Genomic DNA, 24,605 nt, shown 5'->3' on the forward strand with positions numbered 1-24,605 from the left:
TTTGTTTCACTACTTTTGGTTTGTTCTGTGTCGTGTTTGTGTCTCCTCAATTGCTCTGTTTATAGCAGTTCTGAGTGTGGCTGGGTCAGGTTTGGTTTTGGAATTGGATTGCATTGTTATGGTATTGCTGTGTAGTGGTTTGTTGGATTGATTTTAAAAAATTCAAATTTTTTTAAAAATGAGAATCCATTCTGAATCCCACAACGTATTTGATTCGATTCGTATTCGATTTTTTCCCACACCCCTAATATATATATATGTATGTATATATATATATATATATATATATATATATATATATATATATATATATATATATATATATATATATATATATATATATATATATATATATATAAATATATAAATTTATTTATCATATATATATATATATATTTTTTTATATATATATAATATATATATGCATATATATGTATTTATATGTATATAAATATGCATATATATATATATGTATATATATATATGTGTATAAATATATACATACATATTTATATATATCAATATATATATATATATAGGGGTTATACTTGTATAGCCCTTTTCTCGCTTTTTAAGGAACTCAAAGCGCTTTGACACTATTTCCGCATTCATCCATTCACACACACGTTCACACACTGATTGCGGGAGCTCCCATGAAAGGCGCTGACCAGGACTCATCAGGAGCAAGGGTGAAGTGTCTTGCTCAAGGACACAACGGACGTGACGACGATGGTAGAGGGTGGGGATTGAACCAGGAACCCTCTGGTTGCTGGCACAGCCACTCTCCCAACTGCGCTACACACAAACACACACACACATCTATATATATATATATATATATATATATATATATATATATATATATATATATATATATATATATATATATATATATATATATATATATATATATATATATATATATATATGTATATATATATATATATGTATATATATATATATATATATATATTTTTTGTAATACTTTTTTATTATCATTTTAGAAAATCTGTCCTGTATTTTCTACTGCTTGTTACTCTGGATGTCTCCTAAAAATGCATTTTACCATCAATAACGTGACATCATCGCGCTCTCACCGCAATATATGTGTATATATATATATATATATATATATACCCCACCGTCCGCCCGATTGTAGCTGAGATAGGCACTAACGCCCCCCCGTGACCCCAAAGGGAATAAGTGGTAGAAAATGGATGGATGGATGGATGGATGTATACCCATCCATCCATCATTTCTACTGCTTGTCCCTTTTTTGGATCACGGGGGGTGCTGGAGGCAATCCTGCTGAAATCCTATGTATTTAATGAATACAGAATCGTTTTGAACGGGAAAAATATCGTTTTTAAATCGAGAATCACGTTGAATTGAAAAAAATCGATATATTATCGAATCGCGACCCCAAGAATCGATATTGAATCGAATCGTGGGACACCCAAAGAGTCGCAGCCCTATTGAATACATTTACAAATGGGGCGGTATAGCTCTGTTGGTAGAGCGGCTTTGTTAGCAACTTGAGGGTTGCAGGTTCGATAGCCGCTCCTAGTCACTGCCGTTGTGTCCTTGGGCAAGACACTTTACCCACCTGCTCCCAGTGCCACCCATACTTGTTTTAATGTAACTTAAATATTGGGTTTCACTATGAAAAGTGCTTTGAGTCACTAGAGAAAAAGCGCTATATAAACACATATATAATATAATAATAATATAATAAAAATGTGTATTCTTTTGTATTATTTTTGTAATGAATTAAGTAACGTTTATGACAAAATTTTTCTAAAACAATATAGAATGTGAGATATAACAGGATAATGCATACTTTTATCGTTTGTTTTCAAAACGGTTACAAAAAAGTTGTACCCCAAAAATTAACTGCAGGACCCCATTTTTATGACTTAATTGGGTCCCTGGGACCCCGTTTTGAAAATTCCCAGCACCAACACTGATGGAGTATTGGCGTGTGCAAAACAGCAGCAGGCGCTTGTGGCCTGTGGGTCGGTTCTAATACTATTCACATATAATTTATTGGCTTTTACACATACGATTTAAAGTGACATGTTTTAAAGGTATTGGTAAAAATAAGCTAATAAGTTAACATTTTAATTGAAATTGACACTTTTCAGCACTCTTTAATGTTGTGATAATACCCAAAGAAAAGCAGTTTACCGCTGTTGTTCAAAGTAAAATGTGAAAGAAAACATAAAAAAACATTCTACTTTTTATATTTAAAAAAAATATAATTTAAAATATACAGCACAGGCCACAAGTTTGGTCACACCTTCTCATTTCAATGCGTTTTCTTTGTTTTCATGACTATTTACATTGTAGATAGTCACTGAAGGCATCAAAACTATGACACCTGTGAAGTGAAAACCATTTCAGGTGACCACCTCTTGAAGCTCATCGAGATAATTCCAAGAGTATGCGAAGCAGTAATGGGAGCAAAAGGTGGCTATTTTGAAGAAACTACAATATAAAACATGTTATATAAAAGTTATTTAACTTTTTTTTGGTAAGTACATAAATCCACATGTGTTCATTCATAGTTTTGATGCCTTCGTCATGAAAATAAAGAAAACACACTGAATGAGAAGGTGTCCAAACTTTTTTCCTGTTAGTATTCTCTACTGTATACTGTATATATTTGTATTTTTGAGACTGCGATGACCAGGGTTGTCAAAGTGTGGGTTTAGGTTAGAGTGGGGTAAGATGAGCGAGTGACCCACCCTCTTGTATCTGTGCACGTTATTTGTAATGGGACCCTAAATCTAGGAAACACGTCTTCTTTTTTCTCTTTGAAATAATCACCTTATTACCAGTTAAAAAAAGTTAACTACATTTACTTTCCCATGAAAGAAATTGAATTAGTAATTGAATATTATTCAACAGATTACTTGGAAAAAGTTATTAACCTGTTATTTTTTTAATCAATAACATTGATTTTGATTCAATATTATGTTTTGAGCAATGACAGTTTGAAAGATAAAAAACAGCTTTGTTTCACTCTATCACAATATACACCGCGGGCGGTGTATATTGTAGCAACCCGGAAGAGTTAGTGCTGCAAGGGGTTCTGGGTATTTGTTCTGTTGTGTTTATGTTGTGTTAGGGTGCGGATATTCTCCCGAAATGTGTTTGTCATTCTTGTTTGGTGTGGGTTCACAGTGTGGCGCATATTTGTAACAGTGTCAAAGTTGTTTATACGGCCACCCTCAGTGTGACCTGTATGGCTGTTGACCAAGTTTGCCTTGCATTGACAATCAAACCACTTTCTCTGTGACGCTTAGCTGGCATCGTGGCGTGGTTTGCATTCTCCCGTGGGTGCAGCGAAGATGGAGGTAGGAACAATAATTTATTAATACTATAAAACAAACTAAAAACAAAGTCACTTGCAAAAGGGCACTATAGAACAAAACAAACAGAAGGTGCTAGCGTGTAAGCTAGGGACAATCAAACAAAATAGCATGGAAGCTAATCGAGTACAAAAGATAGTTACCACAATGCGGGAATAGCGATGTCACTTGTTGCATGAAGCAATTAAGAGTCCAAGGCCGAATGGCAAAAGAAGGCGGGCTTATATAGGGACAGATCTCAGGATGCAGGTGTGTGTGATCAAACGAAAAGCAGGTGACACAAATGCGTTGCTAAGACAACAGAAACAAACCAGGAAGTGCCACCGGGAACTATGGACATCAAATAACAAACACAGGATGATAACAAAACAGAACAAAACCCAGAATAAGACATGGCCCAAGACGTGGACCACGACAATCTCGCTCTCTGCCCCTCCCTCGCGAATGCTGCTGAGTGTGCACACCTTCACAATTTGTTTAATTTTTAACCCCTTCTTGACCCTGGATGTAAATTTAAAATACACGCAACTCAGACTCAAAATGCCAGACATTTTAGGCATTTAAGAAACCCCGCTCGGACAGCCCCGCAAAAGAGGACATGTCCGGGGGAAAGAGGACGTATGGTCAGTATGCCCATTAGCTGTATTGCTAGCTACCTATAAACCCCGTTTCCATATGAGTTGGTAAATTGTGTTAAATGTAAATATAAACGGAATACAATGATTTGCAAATCATTCTCAACCCATATTCAGTTGAATATGCTACAAAGACAACAAATTTGATGTTCGAACTGAAAAACATTTTTTCTTGTTGTTGTTGCAAATAATCATTAACTTTAGAATTTGATGCCAGCAACACGTGACAAAGAAGTGGGGAAAGGTGGCAATAAATACTGATAAAGTTAAGGAATGCTCATCAAACGCTTATATGGAACATCCTACAGGTGTGCAGGCTAATTGGGAACAGGTGGGTACAATGATTGGGTATACAAGCAGGTTCCATGAAATGCTCAGTCATTCCCATACAAGGATGGGGCGAGGGTCACCACTTTGTGAGCAAATTGTCGAACAGTTTTAGAACAACATTTCTCAACGAGCTAGTGGAAGGATTTTAGGGATTTTACCATCTATGGTCCGTAAAATCATCAAAAATTTCAGAGAATCTGGAGAAATCACTTCACGTAAGTGATGATATTACGGACTTTTGATCCCTCAGGCGGTACTGCATCAAAAACCGACATCAGTGTGTAAAGGATATCACCACATGGCCTCAGGAACACTTCAATAAACCACTGTCAGTAACTACAGTTGGTTGCTACATCTGTAAGTGCAAGTTAAAATTGTACTATGCAAAGCAAAACTCATTTATCAACAATATCCTGAAACGCAGCCGTCTTGGCTGGGCCCGAGCTCACCTAAGATGGACTGATGCAAAGTGGAAAGGTGTTCTTTGGTCTGACGAGTCCACATTCCAAATTATATCTGGAAACAGAGGACGTGGTGTCCTCCAGAACAAAGAGGAAAATAACCATTCGGATTGTTATAGTGGCAAAGTTCAAAATCCAGCATTTGAGATGGTATGGGGGTGTATTAGTGCCCAAAGCATGGGTAGCTTACACATCTGTGAAGGCACCATTAATGGTGAAAGGTACATACAGGTTTTGGAACAACATATGTTGTCATCCAAGCAACGTTTTCATGGACGCCCCTGTTAATTTCAGCAAGACAAGTGTTACAACGGTGTGGCTTCGTAAAAAAAGAGTGCCGGTACGTTCCTGGGCTGCCTGCAGTCCAGACCTGTCTCCCATCGAAAATGTGTGGCGCATTATGAAGCGTAAAATACGACAGCGGAGACCCCGGACTGTTGAACGACTGAAGCTCTACATAAAACAAGAATGGGAAAGAATTCCACTTTCAAAGCTTTAACACTCCTCTCTGAGCTGCTACCTTACCGTGGTAGAGGAGTTTGCGTGTCCCAATGATCCTAGGAGCTATGTTGTCTGGGGGCTTTCATGCCCCCTGGTAGGGTCTCCCAAGACAAACAGGTCCTAGGTGAGTGATCAGACAAAGAGCAGCTCAAAGACTTCTATGGAATTACAACAAAATGAACTCAGATTTCCCTTGCCCGGACGCGGGTCACCGGGGCCCCGCTCTGGAGCCAGGCCCGGAGTTGGGGCACGATGGCGAGCGCCTGGTGGCCGGGCCTGTCCCCATGGGGCCCGGCCGGGCACAGCCCGAAGAGGCAACGTGGGTCATCCCTCCAATGGGCTCACCACTCATGGGAGGGGCCATAGAGGTCGGGTGCATTGTGAGCTGGGCAGCAGCCGAAGGCAGGGCACTTGGCGGTCCGATCCTCGGCTACAGAAGTTAGCTCTTGGGACGTGGAACGTCACCTCACTGGGGGAGAAGGAGCCTGAGCTAGTCCGAAGGGTAGAGAAGTTCCGGCTGGATATAGTCGGACTCACCTCGACGCACAGCAAGGGCTCTGGAACCACTTCTCTCGAGAGGGACTGGACCCTCATCCACTCTGGCATTGCCGGCAGTGAGAGGCGACGGGCTGGGGTGGCAATTCTCGTTGCCCCCCGGTTCAAAGGCTGCACGTTTGAGTTCAACCCAGTGGACGAGAGGGTAGCTTCCCTTCGCCTTCGGGTGGGGGGACGGGTCCTGACTGTTGTTTGTGCTTACGCACCAAACAGCAGTTCAGAATACCCACCCTTTTTGGGTACACCTGAGGGAGTACTGGAAAGTGCTCCCCCGGGTGATTCCCTTGTCCTACTGGGGGACTTCAACGCTCATGTTGGCAACGACAGTGAAACCTGGAGAGGCGTGATCGGGAAGAATGGTCGCCCGGATCTAAACCCGAGTGGTGTTTTGTTATTGGACTTTTGTGCTCGTCACGGATTGTCCATAACAAACACCATGTTCAAACATAAGGGTGTCCATATGTGCACTTGGCACCAGGACACCCTAGGCCGCAGTTCCATGATCGACTTTGTAGTTGTGTCATCGGATTTGCGACCTCATGTTCTGGACACTCGGGTGAAGAGAGGGGCGGAGCTTTCTACCGATCACCACCTGGTTAGTTGGCTGCGATGGTGGGGGAGGATGCCGGATAGACCCGGCAGGCCCAAGCGCATTGTGAGGGTCTGCTGGGAACGTCTGGCAGAGTCTCCTGTCAGAGAGAGTTTCAAATCACACCTCCGGGAGAACTTTGAACATGTCACGAGGGAGGTGCGGGACATTGAGTCCGAGTGGACCATGTTCCGAACCTCTATTGTCGAGGCGGCTGATTGGAGCTGTGGCCGCAAGGTTGTTGGTGCCTGTCGTGGCGGTAATCCCAGAACCCGTTGGTGGACACCAGCAGTGAGGGATGCTGTCAAGCTGAAGAAGGAGTCCTATCGGGTTCTTTTGGCTCATAGGACTCCGGAGGCAGTGGACGGGTACCGACGGGCCAAGCGGTGTGCAGCTTTAGCGGTCGGGGAGGCAAAAACTCGGACATGGGAAGAGTTCGGGGAAGCCATGGAAAACGACTTCCGGACGGCTTCGAAGTGATTCTGGACCACCATACGCCGCCTCAGGAAGGGGAAGCAGTGCACTATCAACACCGTGTATGGTGCGGATGGTGTTCTGCTGACTTCGACTGCGGATGTTGTGGATCGGTGGAGGGAATACTTCGAAGACCTCCTCAATCCCACCAACACGTCTTCCTTTGAGGAAGCGGTGCCTGGGGATTCTGTGGTGGGCTCTCCTATTTCTGGGGCTGAGGTTGCTGAGGTAGTTAAAAAGCTCCTCGGCGGCAAGGCCCCGGGGGTGGATGAGACCCGCCCGGAGTTCCTTAAGGCTCTGGATGCTGTGGGGCTGTCTTGGTTGACAAGACTCTTCAGCATCGCGTGGACATCGGGGGCGGTACCTTTGGATTGGCAGACCGGGGTGGTGGTCCCTCTCTTTAAGAAGGGGGACCGGAGGGTGTGTTCCAACTATCGTGGGATCACACTCCTCAGCCTTCCCGGTAAGGTTTATTCAGGTGTACTGGAGAGGAGGCTTCGCCGGATAGTCGAACCTCGGATTCAGGAGGAACAGTGTGGTTTTCGTCCTGTTCGTGGAACTGTGGACCAGCTCTATACTCTCGGCAGGGTTCTTGAGGGTGCATGGGAGTTTGCCCAACCAGTCTACATGTGCTTTGTGGACTTGGAGAAAGCATTCGACCGTGTCCCTCGGGAAGTCCTGTGGGGAGTGCTCAGAGAGTATGGGGTACCGGACTGTCTTATTGTGGCAGTCCGCTCCCTGTATGACCTGTGTCAGAGCTTGGTCCGCATTGCTGGCAGTAAGTCGGACAGGTTTCCAGTGAGGGTTGGACTCCGCCAAGGCTGTCCTTTGTCACCGATTCTGTTCATAACTTTTATGGACAGAATTTCTAGGCGCAGCCAAGGCATTGAGGGGATCCGGTTTGGTGGCCACGGGATTAGGACTTTGCTTTTTGCAGATGATGTAGTCCTGATGGCTTCATCAGGCCGGGATCTTCAGCTCTCACTGGATCGGTTCGCAGCCGAGTGTGAAGCGACCGGAATGAGAATCAGCACCTCCAAGTCCAAGTCCATGGTTCTCGCCCGGAAAAGGGGTGGAGTGCCATCTCTGGGTTGGGGAGGAGACCCTGCCCCAAGTGGAGGAGTTCAAGTACCTAGGAGTCTTGTTCACGAGTGGGGGAAGAGTGGATCGTGAGATCGACAGGCGGATCGGTGCGGCGTCTTCAGTAATGCGGACGTTGTATCGGTCTGTTGTGGTGAAGAAAGAGCTGAGCCAGAAGGCAAAGCTCTCAATTTACCGGTCGATCTACGTTCCCATCCTCACCTATGGTCATGAGCTTTGGGTCATGACCGAAAGGATAAGATCATGGGTACAAGCGGCCGAAATGAGTTTCCTCCGCTGGGTGGCGGGGCTCTCCCTTAGAGATAGGGTGAGAAGCTCTGCCATCCGGGAGGAACTCAATGTAAAACCGCTGCTCCTTCACATCGAGAGGAGCCAGATGAGGTGGTTCGGGCATCTGGTCAGGATGCCACCCGAACGCCTCCCTAGGGAGGTGTTTAGGGCACGTCCAGCTGGTAGGAGGCCATGGGGAAGACCCAGGACACGTTGGGAAGACTATGTCTCCCGGCTGGCCTGGGAACGCCTCGAGATCCCCCTGGAAGAGCTAGACGAAGTGGCTGGAGAGAGGGAAGTCTGGGCTTCCCTGCTTAGGCTGCTGCCCCCGCGACCCGACCTCGGATAAGCGGAAGATGATTGATGGATGGATGGATGGATGGATGGATGGATGGATGGAAAGCTTTAACAATTAGTTTCCTCAGTTCCCAAACGTTTATTGAGTGTTGTTAAAAGAAAAGGTGATGTAACACAGTGGTGAACATGCCCTTTCCCAACTACTTTGGCACGTGTTGCAGCCATGAAATTCTAAGTTAATTATTATTTGCAAAAAAAAAAATAAAGTTTATGAGTTTGAACATCAAATATCTTGTCTTTGTAGTGCATTCAATTGAATATGGGTTGAAAAGGATTTGCAAATCATTGTATTCCGTTTATATTTACATCTAACACAATTTCCCAACTCATATGGAAACGGGGTTTGTAGAATAAGTCTATTCTTACAAGTTAAGTGCAACAACAAAAAAAAGTTTTTGTCGTCATGTCTCACATAATGATTGCGAACAATTAAAAAGTGCAGTTCCCCAGGCAGTTCCTGTTGCCAAGTGAAGCGTGTCGTCAGGGAGGGCGCGCTCAATGGCAGTTTTATCTAAGCATTGATAGTCTGCGGACTGGAAGGAGACTGTTGACAGCAGCGCCTATAAAATGTTAGTTTTTCATTGGATGTGCGTCAATGGCTGTGTCTCTCCTAAGGGGTTATTGTCGGATAATCATTGTGGGGGATTGTCACTTTATTGTATGTTCATTATTCCCCTGTAGTAGTAGTTAAAGTTTAAAGTTAAAGTACCAATGATAGTCACACACACATTAGGCGTGGCAAAATTATTCTCTGCATTTGACCCATCACTCTTGATCACCCCCTGGGAGGTGAGGGGAGCAGTGGGCATCACCGTTGAACCCCCAATTCCAACCCTTGATGCTGAGTGCCAAGCAGGGAGGTAATGGGTCCCATTTTTATAGTCTTTGGTTTGAACTCACTACCGATCTACCGATCTCAGGGCTGACACTCTAACCACTGGGCCACTGAGTAGGTTGTGTGTTTGTTTGTGTGTGTGTGTGTGTGTGTGTGTGTGTGTGTGTGTGTGTGTGTGTGTGTGTGTGTGTGTGTGTGTGTGCATGTGTGATTTGTCATCAGTCGGAGAGATAATTGCAGATATTTTTTTCATCGTTCTAGCTATAGTGGAAAGGGGGGCCCTCACAACCTACTGACCCAACGTGGGTCCACACAAAGTAGGCAAGACATGTGTGTGTGTGTGTGTGTGTGTGTGTGTGTGTGTGTGTGTGTGTGTGTGTGTGTGTGTGTGTGTGTGTGTGTGTGTGTGTGTGTGTGTGTGTGTGCTGTGGCTGTCACTTGGACTAGTAAAGAGCTAAATCTTGAAGTGAACTGGCTGGGATTCTTATGCTGTCTTGTCTGCATCACATTACTCGAACGCATCGGTATCAGCGTTTGATTGTACATAAAAGTAATTGATTTGATTACTCGTTACTAAAAAAAAACTCAAGGCGTCAGTAAAGCCGTTTTTAGGTAACACTGTTTTTCCGAACACTGCTCCTATGTTGACATTATATTAGTGCCGTGTATAGAGAGCGTATGGTTTCAGGTGATCTTCTAAACCAGGGGTGTCAAACTCAAATACAGAGCGGGCCAAAATTTTAAACGGAACAAAGCCGCGGGGCCAAGGTTGAACAAATTAACCTTTTAATAGGGACCAAAACAAGTTTTGCATTAAATATTGAACAAGCAAGGCTTATATAACTGTAGTGACATGCAAAATCCAGTTTCAAATAATACTAATAATAATTTAAAAAATATCAATGGCATATCAAATAAAATTTAAATAAAAATGTTATGCCTTTTTTTCTATTTGCAATCTTCTGAGGTAAATATGAATTTTTTTCCACAGGCTAATAATACATTTGAAAATAAAATAACAATAATGAACGAACCAAACATTCAAGCCTTGAAGTAGCAAGAGAAAATGCATGAATAAAACGTTAATTATTGGTCAGTTTGCTGGAAGTTTCCCGGAAGAGTTAGTGCTGCAAGGGGTACTGGGTATTTGTTCCGTTGTGTTACGGTGCGGATGGTCACCCGAAATGTGTTTGTCATTCTTTTTTGGTGTGGGTTCACGGTGTGGCGGATATTTGTAACAGTGCTAAAGTTGTTTATACGGCCACCCTCAGTGTGACCTGTATGGCTGTTGACCAAGTATGCTTGCATTCACTTGTGCGTGTGTGTAACAGCCACAACTATTATGTGACACTCTGTTAGTATGGAAGAAAAGCGGACATGACGACAGGTTGTAGAGAACGCTAAAGGTAGTGCCTTAAATCCATGCCCCCAATATAGTTGTCCAGGTGGAAATCGGTAGAAATTCGGGAGAATGGTTGCCCCGGGAGATTTTCGGGAGGGGCACTGAACTTTGGGAGTCTACCAGGAAAATTAGGAGGGTTGCCAAGTATGAGTATTAGCGGTGAATGCGGTGTTACAGCGGCACCGACGCTGTATAACACCGGCTGGCCAGCTCTAATGCTAAATTGATATTGCCTCAAGGGCCAACTTTAATTACACGGCGGGCCAGAGTTTGACATCCATGTCCCAAACGATTGGTCAAAAAACACTCACGTGGCTACAGAGCACCATGTTTGCTACAAAACTTAAGCAATATCCAAAATGTACAAAAACACAAATAGAGCGCAGCAGCAAAAGAATGGTGTAAAAACAGTGCCAGTAAAGTTTGGTATAAAAAACAAGAAGACATTGTAGAAAAAATTGTATCAGCACCCAAAACATTTTTTGTTAACAAATAAATAGAAACATTAAAAAAATACTATATTGTTGGTGGATATTTGTTTGTGCAGTGCAAATGTGAAGTTTTGCTTCATTATAGGGTCTGGTGGGGGGTTGGAAAAGCAGTCAGTATCTGGTGTGACCACCATTTGCCTCGCGCGGTGCAACACAACTCCCTGGCATAGAGTTGATCTAGGTTTTTGATTGCAGAATGTTGATCCACTCCTCTTCAATGGCTGTGCTAACTTGCTGGATATTGGAAGGAAGTGAAAGACGCTGTTGCTGTGGTGGGGTTCCAGCTTGCTGCAAGGTTAGTTCCCCCGGGATGCAAACGGAACACTCTGGACAGGACTTGCAGGTAGGAACATAAGTTAATTCTCTGAACAAAATCAAAGCACCACCAAGAACAGAAATCAAGTCGAAAGAAAACATGTGCCAATCGCACTCGAAGCTAAACATTTAGCATGGGCTTGGAGACAAGTAAAAATTACCTAACAGGAGCGTGAAGCAAACAAAGAAGCCAGTATGAGTGTGGCGAAAGAGGTGAATAAATAACTCTCTGATTAGTGGTCGACTGCAGGTGAGCGTGCCGACCATTAACCAGAGGCAGGTGAACCAAATTAATTCCCATAGAAACCAAAACAAACCCAGAGGTGCACAAAACAGGAACTAGGGGAGTCTAAAGATAAGAGAACATAACAAAAACATGATCCGGGCCACGGATCCTGACAGTTGTTGTATACGCCCATCCACAGCGACCAAAACATTACTCAATGGGTGACATGTCCAGTGAGTATGCTGGCCATGCAAGAACTGGGATGTTTCAGCTTCCAGGAATAATGTACCGTTCCTAACAACATGTAGCTGTGCATTGTCATGCTGCAACATGAAGTGATGGTCTCTGGTGAATGGCTCAACCATGGCCCTCAGGATATCGTCACATGCATTTTAAAATGGCATTAATAAAATGCACTTGCGTTCGCCTGCATGTACCATAACCCCACCCCCACCATGGGCCACTCGATTCACAACGTTGACATCAGCAAACCGCTCTCCATGCTGTCTGCCATCTGCCCACAACAGTGAAAACCGGAATTCATCCGTGAATAGAACACCTCTCCAATTTGCCAAACGCCATCAAATTTGCCAACTTGAACTGCAGTAAGGTCGAGACCCCAATGAGGACGACAAGCATGCAGTTGAGTTTCCATGAGAAGATTTCTCACTGTCCGCATAAATTCTTTGGTTATGCAAACCAATTGTTGCAGCAACTGTCCCAGTGGCTGGTCTCAGACAAGGTGTGGATGTGGAGGTCCTGGGCCGGTGTGTTTACACGTGGTCTGTGGTTGTGAGGCCGGTTGGATGTACTGCCAAATTGTTTGAAATGCCTTAGAAGACAGTTTATGGAAGAGAAATTAACATTAAATTGACCGGCAACAGCTCTGATGGACATTCCTGCTTTCAGCATGCCAACTGCATGCTCCCTCAAAACTTGCGACATCTTTAGCATTGTGCTGTGTGATAAAACTGCACATTTCAGAACGACCTTGATTGCGGGCACCCTAAGGCGCACCTGTGCAATCATGCGGTTTAATCAACATCTTGATATGCCACAGCTGTGAGGTGGGATGGATTATCTTGGCAAGGAAGAAATGCTCACTATCACAGTTTTAGATAGAATTATGAGCAATATTTGAGAGGAATAGGTATTTTGTGTATATAATAACATTTTTAGATCTTGGGAAATGGGAACAAAAACAAAAGTGTTGTGCGTATACATTTTTTTGGCGTAGTTAGAGATTGTAATGTTGGAAATGTCAAAATAATTCGCACAAAGTCTGCATTCAGTTATGTTTCTCCCTTGGGGATCTTTAGCTATCCAGTCTTTATATTTGGAGTTTTTAAGCTCGTCGTCAAAAAGTTTACATTTACCTGCAGGTGTTGCAAAAAAACAATATGAATTGGAAATCAGTTTTAATTTAAGAGACGTCCAGATCGACCCAAATGTAAAATAAACAAGCCAATGGCTCGATTTTGGTTTATTCCAACGGTTACTGTCCTGTGTGCTCAGCAAAGTGCTTTCTGGAGCTTCTTGGTTTAAGTTGATGACCTTAAATCAGGGGTCGGCATCCCAAAACATTGAAAGAGCCATATTGGACCAAAAATCGAAAAACAAATCTGTCTGGAGCCGCAAAAAATGAAAAGCCGTAAGTATTAAAATTAAAGCAACATGTGACGTCAGTGTTATTATAATAGCCTACCATCAAAATGACTATGTGTCGCAGGCTGAAGCAAATCTTCATTAACAGAAATGTTGAAATTTAATATTTATTTTACACATTTTTTACAAGATTAGAAACCATTAGTAAATCAGAGGCTACTCAGAAGGTGAGATAACTCCTGGAAATTACCGGCTTTAATGGGCAAAGGTATAGTTTTGTGTGTCCAATTTAAAAGAAACGGCAGGCTGTCTTCTTTTAATAGATTTTTTACAATCTTTGGCAAGCGTGGTGACGTTTGCTGTGGTCTGAAACAACATGGCACACAAACAACTATCTGAAATGAAGCCGATATTACATACAGATAATGTGTCATGACACAGCAAAACACGACAAAGACAAGATATTTGATGTTCAAACTCATAAACTTTTTTTTTTTTTTTTGCAAATAATAATTCACTTAGAATTTCATGGCTGCAACACGTGCCAAAGTAGTTGGGAAAGGGCATGTTCACCACTGTGTTACATCACCTTTTCTTTTAACAACAATCAATAAACGTTTGTGAACTGAGGAAAAGGTAATTGTTGAAGCTTTGAAAGTGGAATTCTTTCCCTTATGTAGAGATTCAGTCGTTGAACAGTCCGGGATCACCGCTGTCGTATTTTACACTTCATAATGCGCCACACATTTTTGATTGGAGACAGGTCTGGACCCGCACTCTTTTTTTACAAAGCCACGCTGTTGTAACACATGCTGAATGTGGCGTGGCATTGTCTTGCTGAAATAAGCAGGGGCGTCCATGAAAAAGACGGCGCTTAGATGTGAGCATATGTTGTTCCAAAACCTGTATGTACCTTTCAGCGTTAATGGTGCCTTCACAGATGTGTAAGTTACTCATGCCTTGGGCACTAATGCACCCCCATACCATTACAGATGCTGGCTTTTGAACTTTGCGTCGATAACAGTCTGGATGATTCGCTACCCCTTTGGTACGGATGACACCATGTTGAATATTTCCAAAAACAATTTGAAATGTGGACTCGTCTGACCATAGAACACTTTTCCACTTTGCATCAGTCCATCTTAGATGATCTCGGACCCAGATAACCCGGCTGCGTTTCTGGATGTTGTTGATAAATGGCTTTGGCTTTGCATAGCAGAGCTTTAACTTGCACTAACAGATGTAGCGTCAAACTGTATTTAGTGACATTGGTTTTCGGAAGTGTTCCTGAGCCCATGTGGGGATATCCTTTACAGATTGATGTCGATTTTTGATACAGTGTCGTCTGAGGGATTGAAGGTCACGGTCGTTCAAAGTTGGTTTCCGGCCATGCCGCTTACGTGGGTGTGGAGAGACGCAACCGAGGGGCCGACAGCGGGCTGAGAGAGGCGCTCTGGACCAAGATGGAGGCCAGGAAGCTGGGCATGCGGCGGCGACGAGAGGCGTGACAAACGTGGAGCGGCAGGAGGACGGCAATCGGATTCAGGTATGTAGGACACACACCTGCTCACAATCTGCGCATCTGCTCCTAGAATTTAAGAGGGGCGAAGGGGGCACGATCGGGGAGAGAGAGAGAGGAGGAAACCACGGCAGACCGACCACGAGCAACGACGAACGAGACCTGAGAGACAATGAATCCCCGCAACAGATGCAAACCCCGTGCACCACAAGGTGCATCCCGACCAGAAGCAGGAAACGCCCGCGCACTGGAAAGTGACGCGACAACCAGGCAAGAAGACCTAACAAATATTGAAGTGATAAATGAAAGTCAAACCTGCTACGATGCGTCCTGTATCCATCGTCACTGCAACCCACACATGGACGGCAGGAAGTCCGTCACAGTGGGATTTCTCCAGATTCTCTGAACCATTTGATGATATTATGAAACGTAAATGTTGAAATCCCTAAATTTCTTGCAATTGCACTTTGAGCAACATTGTTCTTAAACTGTTTGACTATTTGCTCACGCAGTTGTGGACAAGGGGGTGTACCTCGCCCCATCCTTTCTTGTGAAAGACTGAGCATCTTTTGGGAAGCTGTTTTTATACCCAATCATTGCACCCACCTGTTCCCAATTAGCCTGCACACCTGTGGGATGTTCCAAATAAGTGGTTAATGAGCAATCCTCAACTTTATCAGTATTTATTGCCAACTTTCCCAACTTCTTTGTCGCGTGTTGCTGGCATCAAATTCTAAAGTTAATGATTATTTGCAACAAAAACAATGTTTATCAGTTTGAACATCAAATATGTTGTCTGGGATGTTCACTCGTCCTTTATTTAACTGCAAACTGTATCAGTGTTCAAATAAAATCAATACTAGCTCTATTGGGACAGAGCCAAAGGGGACAGAGCCTTTTCCGTTGCCGCCCCTAAGCTCTGGAACAGCCTTCTCCTCCACATTAGGTCAGCCCAGAGCCTGGGGGTCTTCCAAACCCTTCTTAAGACCTACCTCTTCTCGCTGGCCTTTGACCTGAGCTTAGTCCCCCCTCACCCTCTTTGCTTTAGTTTTTTTTCAATCTGTCGCACTTGTATTTTTATTATTTTTATTCAGCAGTTTTTACTTTTTATTCGACCCCTTTTACTAATTGCTTTAGCTCTATCTTGTGTAACTCATTCATTGTTTATGTTCTTTGTTTGTTTTTGTTTTGGCTCAATGCTTTTTTAACGTGTAAAATACTTTGGTTCAATTTAAAAATTGTTGTAAATGTGCTGTACAAATAAAGTTGCCCTGCCTTGCCTATTGTTTTGTCATCTCATCGAATTGAACGCAGGCTGTGAAGATTGTGTATTCGATGTGAGAGGTGTCAATCCTGTTTTTTTATTGTTGTAGGCCAAACTGTTGCACCACAAGGGGGCGTTGGAGAAGAACAAAGCCTGTTTATTTAGATTTCTCAAGCGGTAAAAAATGGATGGATGGATCTTCATTAGCCAAACTTCTTTGAGTTTTATATCAATATCAAAAGGTAAATGCCATGTTTGTTTGTTTTTTTACATTACTTGTGTTTCTTTTCATGTCACAAAAGTATTACTTTAAAAAACATTCATGTGACACATCATTTTGTTAATGCATTATTGTGTATAGTTAATTCCTATATGACATATTTCTGCTCAAACTCTTAATGGATCTGTCCCGATACAGCATCTACATGTACATATAAATGTACATAACTTAAAAAATTCATAAATAATAAAAAAAAAACCCTTTCTCAATCAAAATTTAAAAATAGAGATGAAGGCATCATGAAATGACAAAAATCTGACAAGTTTATATGAAAAATGAATTTAAAAAAAACAGTGGTGCCTTAAAATATGAGCCCTCCTTTAAGGCAACACTTGCCTTTACCTTAAAAAGTTACAAACCCCGTTTCCATATGAGTAGGGAAATTGTGTTAGATGTAAATATAAACAGAGCACAATGATTTGCAAATCTTTTTCAATCAATATTCAATTGAATGCACTACAAAGAAAAGATATTTGATGTTCAAACTCAAAAACTTTTTTTTTTTTACAAATAATAATTAACTTAGAATTTCATGGCTGCAACATGTGCCAAAGTAGTTGGGAAAGGGAATGTTCACCACTGTGTTACATCACATTTTCTTTTAACAACACTCAATAAACGTTTGGGAACTGAGGAAACTAATTGTTGAAGCTTTGAAAGTGGAATTCTTTCCCATTCTTGTTTTATGTAGAGCTTCAGTCCTTCAACAGTCCGGGGTCTCCGCTGTCGTATTTTACGCTTCAAAATGCGCCACACATTTTCCATGGGAGACAGGTCTGGACTGCAGGCAGGCCAGGAAAGTACCCGCACTCTTTTTTTTACTAAGCCACGCTGTTGTAACATGTGCTGAATGTAGCTTGGCATTATCTTGCTGAAATAAGCAGGAGCGTCCATGAAAAAGACGGCGCTTAGATGGCAGCATATGTTGTTCCAAAACCTGTATGTACCTTTCGGCGTTAATGGTGCCTTCACAGATGTGTAAGTTACCCATGCCTTGGGCACTAATGCCCGCCCATACCATCCCAGATGCTGGCTTTTGAACTTTGCGTCGATAACAGTCTGGATGGTTTTCTTCCCCTTTGGTCCAGATGACACAATGTCGAATATTTCCAAAAACAATTTGAAATGTGGACTCGTCAGACCACAGAACACTTTTCCACTTTGCATCAGTCAATCTTATATGATATCGGGCCCAGAGAAGCCGGCGGCGTTCCCGGATGTTGTTGATAAATGGCTTTCGCATTGCATAGTAGAGCTTTAACTTGCACTTACAGATGTAGCGACGAACTGTATTTAGTGACAGTGGTTTTCTGAAGTGTTCCTGAGGCCATGTGGTGATATTCTTTAGAGATTGATGTCGGTTTTTGATACAGCGCTGTCTGAGGGATTGAAGGTCACGGTCATTCAATGTTGGTGTCCAGCCATGCCGCTTACGTGGAGTGATTTCTCCAGGTTCTCTGAACCTTTTGATGATATTATGGACCGTAGATGTTGAAATCCCCAAATTTCTTGCAATTGCACTTTGAGAAACATTGTTCTTAAACTGTTTGACTATTTGCTCACGCAGTTGTGGACAAAGGGGTGTACCTTGCCCCATTCTTTCTTATGACAGACTGAGCATTTTTTGGGAAATTGTTTTTATACCCAATCATGGCGCCCACCTGTTCCTAATTAGCCTGCACACCTGTTCCAAATAAGTGTTTGATGAGCATTACTCAACTTTATCAGTATTTATTGCCATCTTTCCCAACTTCTTTGTCACGTGTTGCTGTCAACAAATTCTAAAGTTAATGATTATTTACAAAAAAAAAAAATGTTTATCAGTTTGAACATCAAATATCTTGTCTTTGTAGCGCATTCAATTGAATACGGGTTGAAAAGGATTTGCAAATCATTGTATTCCGTTTATATTTACATCTAACACAATTTACCAACTCATTGTAAAATTCGAGGCCTGGTGTTCTCTGTTCTGCACTCTTACATCAATGGGTCTCTCATCAGCAAGATAGGTTGCTGTGAAGAGAAACATTTGACATTCTTCCCAAGTAAGGACTCTAACTTTTTTTTTTTTTTTTATTTGTAGGGTTCCCGAAGCGCAGGTTTTGCTTCCACAAAGTTTGTACCAGGGTCCGACCACAACTTTTGTGGTTGTCCACGAAGTGATGTGAATCTTTTATATGTTAGGACAGGGGTCAGCAACCTGCGGCTCTGTAGTGCCACCCTAGTGGCTCCCTGGAGCATTTTTAAAAAAGGATTAAAAATGGAAAAAGATGGGGGGGAAAAATATCTGTTTTGTTTTAGTATGTTTTTTGTTTGAGAACAAACATGAGACAAACCTTCGTTTGAAAGCCCAATGTTTAATATGTTTGTGTGTATGATTCACTGATGAGAGTATTTGGTGAACTTTGTTTTGTCCTACTAATTTTGGCAGTTCTCGACCTCTCTGTAGTGTGGACTGTGCCGCAAAATGTAAAACCTTACTTAAAATCTCTTTCTCTCATTTTGTCCACCAAAAGTTTTATGCTGTGCGTGAGTGCCTTTTTGATGTTGTTCACTTGCGTGGAGTGCTAATCAGGCATATTTGGTCAGTGCATTTCCGCAAGCTAATCAATGCTAACATGCTATTTAGGCTAAATATTGCATCATTATGCCTAATTAGTTGGTATATTTGAGCTCATTGAATTTCCTTTACTTTATCCTCTTTGTATATAATTTAGTTTTGCTTGTCTCATGAACAAATTGTCTGTATGTAATATTGGCTGAATTTCGATAGTTGTTTTTGTGCCATGTTGTTCCAGACGACAGCACACATTACCTCGTTTGCCAAAGATTGTAATAACTCTATTAAAAACAGACAGCCTGCCGTTTCCTTTAACTTGCACACACACATCTATACCTTTGGCCATTAAAAGCCAGTCCATTCCAGGAGTTATCTCACTTTTTGAGAAGTCTCTGATTTACTAAAGTTTTACAATGTTGTAAAAATGTGTCAAGGAGGCGTGGTCTGTAGTCCGACAGCGAGACAGGGCACGCCAAGATGGCGGCGAGGAGGCGTGGACTGGGGCGCACCGGAATCCTTTTTTTTTTTTTCAGTGTCATGAAAAAGGGAGGTTTTTGTCATGAAAAAGGGAGGTTTTTGTGGTTGGTGCACTAATTGTAAGTGTATATCGTGTTTTTTATGTTGATTTAATAAATACAAATTTATAAAAAATTCTTCTGCGGCCCGGTACCAATCTTAGTTGGGGACCACTGATGTAGACCACAAGATATGGTTTTAAATTTAGAAAAAAATCACAATATGACCCCTTTAATGCTCATTTTGTATGAAAAAAGACCTGAATAGACCCGCTCATCGGCAGTGTGCCTTTTAATCCGGTGCGCCCTGCGGTCCGAAAAGAACAGTAATTTTTCTTTAAAGCAAGCCATTTTATTGCGATCTGCCATACTGAGGTATAGACTTTCACAGATTTGGAAAGGCTGCGGAATCTTGTGGCGATGACGAGGTTCAGCCGCCTTTCCAAGTTGTTTAAAGAAGATTGGTGGTGTGGCTATTCTCAACACGCACCTGGCAGAAGACATGGAGAAGCCAGTGATGAGAGTGTATCAACAATAGAACGTAGACACAGATACTCAAGGCTTCCTTCAAAGGCGAGCTGGATACTTGAGTTTTAACAATGCCAACGCATGAAATCATGAGGTTTAGAGATGTCCGATATTATCGGCCGATAAATGCTTTAAAATGTATTATCGGAAATTATCGGTATCGGTTTCAAAAAGGAAAATGTATGACTTTTTAAAACGCCGCTGTACATAGTGGTACACGGATGTAGGGAGAAGTACAGAGCGCCAAAAAACCTTAAAGGCACTGCCTTTGCGTGTCGGCTCAATTACATAATATCTACGGCAGGGGACTCAGACACGCGGCCCGCGGGCCAATTGCAGCCCGCACCTTAATATGAAAGTTTACTGTTAACACGGCCCGCAAGTTTTATTAAAATGGCGCTTGACAGCGTTGTGTGCGGAGCTGAAGTAATCTACCAATCACGGTGTGGTATGTGGCTCTTGCGGGCCGAATATTGACATCACTTGCGTGATGCAAGATTTCTGTTATTTGGGTCCAAAATGGCTCTTTCAACATTCTGGGTTGCCTACCCCTGCATTGGTGGAAAAGCGGAAAATGAGTGAAAGTTGCCATGGAGACGAGGGTTTTCTTACTGCCTGGCTGCAGTTACACCGCGACACCTGTCCGTCAGTAATAACAGTCCCCGATAACCTGGACCAATTCAAACCATTATTTGTTTTTTTTATTGTTTAATTTGCATTGCCTCACACGATGAACACTACATATATTTCTATATGACGCCGGATAACACTCCTGGAGCCGTCACTTTTTTGTGCTCGCTATCCCTCGCTATTTTCGCTGTAGGGAGGAAAAGCGGAACGACACACATTGCGGAAATAACATTTGTCGCCATGCGTCGGCAAATACAAATATATTCCGCCACCCCAAACATGTCTTTTTCGAAGCCTGCAGTGAAGAGAAAGCTTAGTGATGAGCAAATACAATTGCAGGAAAAGTGGGAGATGAAATATTTCTTTGTTGAGCACAGCGGCACCCTGACGTGTCTTATTTGCACAGAGAATGTTGCGGTGCACAAGGAATACAATTTGAAACATCATTATACAGTGGGGCAAAAAAGTATTTAGTCAGCCACCGATTGTGCAAGTTCTCCCATTTAAAATGATGACAGAGGTCTGTAATTTTCATCATAGGTACACTTCAACTGAGAGAGACAGACTGTGAAAAAAAAATCCAGGAATTCACAATGTAGGAATTTTTAAATAATTTATTTGTAAATTATGGTGGACAATAAGTATTTGGTCAACGATTCAAAGCTCTCACTGATGGAAGGAGGTTTTGGTGTCACGTTCGGCGCGCAACGTGTGCGCGTGTTGCGTCACCCCCGGGATGCACGAGGACCAGACAGAGAGGAGTAGCAGGTAAGACTTGATTTCATGTATAAATTGATAAAAGAACACTGATACAAATGCAAAAGAAAGCGCGTGCAACGCACGGGGAGCTAGGCTAAACACTAGCACTCAATAAAAAGTCCACAGAAGCGCGTGTCGAGCGCACAGAAGCTAAGGAGGAACTTAGCAAGCCAGAACAGGACAAACTTAACCAAACGTGCGTGTTGCATAGAGCAAGTGACGAGCCCAGGCAGAACAAAGGGAGGAGGCAGCTTTAAATACAGAACCAATAATAAAAAACAGGTCTGCGTCAAACGGCCCATACAGGTGGACCAATCAAGTCGCCATGGTGACCAAAACAAACAAGGAAGTGCACAAACTAAGAATCGGAAGCGTCCATGAACCAACAAGATAAACACAAAAGACTCAAAACCAAATAATGTAAGATCCGAGCATGGATCTTAACATTTGGCTCAAAATCTCACGATACATGGCCCCATTCATTCTTTCCTTAACACGGATCAATCGTCCTGTCCCCTCAGGAGAAAAACAGCCCCAAAGCATGATGTTTCCACCCCCATGCTTCACAGTAGGTATGGTGTTCTTGGGATGCAACTCAGTATTCTTCTTCCTCCAAACACGACGAGTTGAGTCTTTACCAAAATGGATACATGGATGATACAGCGGAGGATTGGGAGAATGTCATGTGGTCAGATGAAACCAAAATAGAACTTTTTGGTAAAAACTCGACTTGTCGTGTTTGGAGGAAGAAGAATACTGAGTTGCATCCCAAGAACACCATACCTACTGTGAAGCATGGGGGTAGAAACATCATGCTTTGGGGCTGTTTTTCTGCTAAGGGGACAGGACGATTGATCCGTGTTAAGGAAAGAATGAATGGGGCCATGTATCGTGAGATTTTGAGCCAAAACCTCCTTCCATCAGAGAGAGCTTTGCATGGTTGACCAAATACCTATTTTCCACCATAATTTGCAAATAAATTATTCAAAATTCCTACAATGGGAATTCCTGGATTTTTTTTTCACATTCTGTCTCTCACAGTTGAAGTGTACCTATGATGAAAATTACAGACCTCTGTCATCCTTTTAAGTGGGAGAACTTGCACAATCGGTGGCTGACTAAATACTTTTTTGCCCCACTGTACAACTAGACATGCTGAGGAGTATGCAAAACATTTTTTAAGAAATCTATTCTTGCAGCCCAACCTCACCCAGACTCTGCATCCAGTGGCCCCCAGGTAAATTGAGTTTGAGACCCCTGAACTACGGCTTTACAAACAGACAAGTGAATGCAAGGCATACTAGGTCAACAGCCATACAGGTCACACTGATGGTGACCTGTATGGACCATAAAATAACACCCGCAACTAAAAATCACAGACATCATATTCGTAGACACCGCATTGGATGCTGGAGCGCAAGAAATTCGGCAGCCATCTTGAAAGAGGTATCTACTTGTATTTCAGCAGCAGAAACAACAAGGAAAAATGCGACGCCTCATCCTTGTTCTTGCTCAGTTGGCGAATCACGGAAAACAGGGGATTACTTTTCACAACTAAGAGTGAACACTACTCTTGGTTGTATTTTATTTTTATATATTGTCATTCAGTAATCAGTAAGCATTAATACTTACAATAGAGTAAGAATTGGGTTAGCCTAATTATAGAAAATACCGGTATGTATATATACAGTAGATTGTTTGGTACTGATATTTAAGAAAATCGATGATTTATGTTTCAATATGTGACAATAATTTATGTATATTATAGAAGTAAATAAAGTAATTATAATTAGAGATGTCCGATAATATCGGACTGCCGATATTAATATATCGGAAATTATCGGTATCGGATTCAAAGAGTAAAATGAATGACTTTTTAAAACGCCGCTGTGTACACAGACGTAGGGAGAAGTACAGATCGCCAATAAACCTTAAAGACACTTCCTTTGCGTGCTGGCCCAATCACACAATATCTACGGCTTTTCACACACACAAGTGAATGCAAGCATCCTTGCTAAACAGCCATACAGGTCACACTGAGGGTGGCCGTTTAAACAACTTTAACACAGTTAAAAATATACGCCGCACTGTGAACCCACACCAAACAAGAATAACAAACACATTTCGGGAGAACATCCGCACCGTAACACAACATAAACACAACAGAACAAATACCCAGAACCCCTTGCAGCACTAAATCTTCCGGGAGGCTACAATATACATCCCAGCTACCCCCAACTACTAACCAACACCCCCACTCCACACCTCTCCCTCCTCATGCTCTCTCAGGGAGAGCATGCCCCAAATTCCAAGCTGCTGTTTTGAGGCCTGTTAAAAAGAAAATAATGCACTTTGTGACTTCAATAATAAATATGGCAGTGTTGGCATTTTTTTCCCATAACTTGAGTTGATTTATTTTGGAAAACCTTGTTACAATGTTGAATGCATCCAGCGGGGCATCACAACAAAATTAGGCATAATAATAATTCCACGACTGTATAAATCGGTATCGGTTGATATCGGAATCGGTAAGTAAGCATTGAACAATTTTGGATATCGGCAAAAAAGCCATTATGGGACATCTCTAATGAGGTTCATGCATTTGGCTGTTAGGTTGCATGCAGTTTTGAAAGCTTTGAACAACAGCGAAGATTCAACGATGCGATTCAGTGGAGTGTGATTCCACTATCAACCTTGCAGTGAATCATCTGCTGTTGAACTCCCCTTGTCTTCCGTGGGAGGAAGGCGAGTGAAGTATCTGCTGAGGGGCCTCCACCCAAGTACTGCATGTGTGTTGGGATAAATCGATTGAGTTCATCATGTCCTCTTCAAATAGTAGTAAAATACTTTAGTCTACAGACAAATGTTTTTAAAGTCGAAGGGATCATTCGGACAGTTTTGGCTGTCACAAGAGAATAATTGCTGCCTCCGGTCGCTGCCTTCTGGTGTGATGCCACGTAATCCTCGGATCAATCGTCCTGTCCCCCTAGCAGAAAAACAGCCCCAAAGCATGATGTTTCCACCCCCAT

The 24,605-nt window shown here is 42.5% G+C and overlaps 1 protein-coding gene across 1 annotated transcript in view; it reads right to left on the minus strand.

Moving 5' to 3' along the window:
- The window catches only part of gal3st4 (galactose-3-O-sulfotransferase 4), a 107,453-nt gene that overhangs the window by 76,179 nt on the left and 6,669 nt on the right, over positions 1–24,605 (minus strand). The window lies entirely within an intron of this gene.

Source organism: Nerophis ophidion, linkage group LG10, assembly GCF_033978795.1.
Source record: "Nerophis ophidion isolate RoL-2023_Sa linkage group LG10, RoL_Noph_v1.0, whole genome shotgun sequence".
Taxonomy (NCBI): Eukaryota; Metazoa; Chordata; class Actinopteri; order Syngnathiformes; family Syngnathidae; genus Nerophis; species Nerophis ophidion.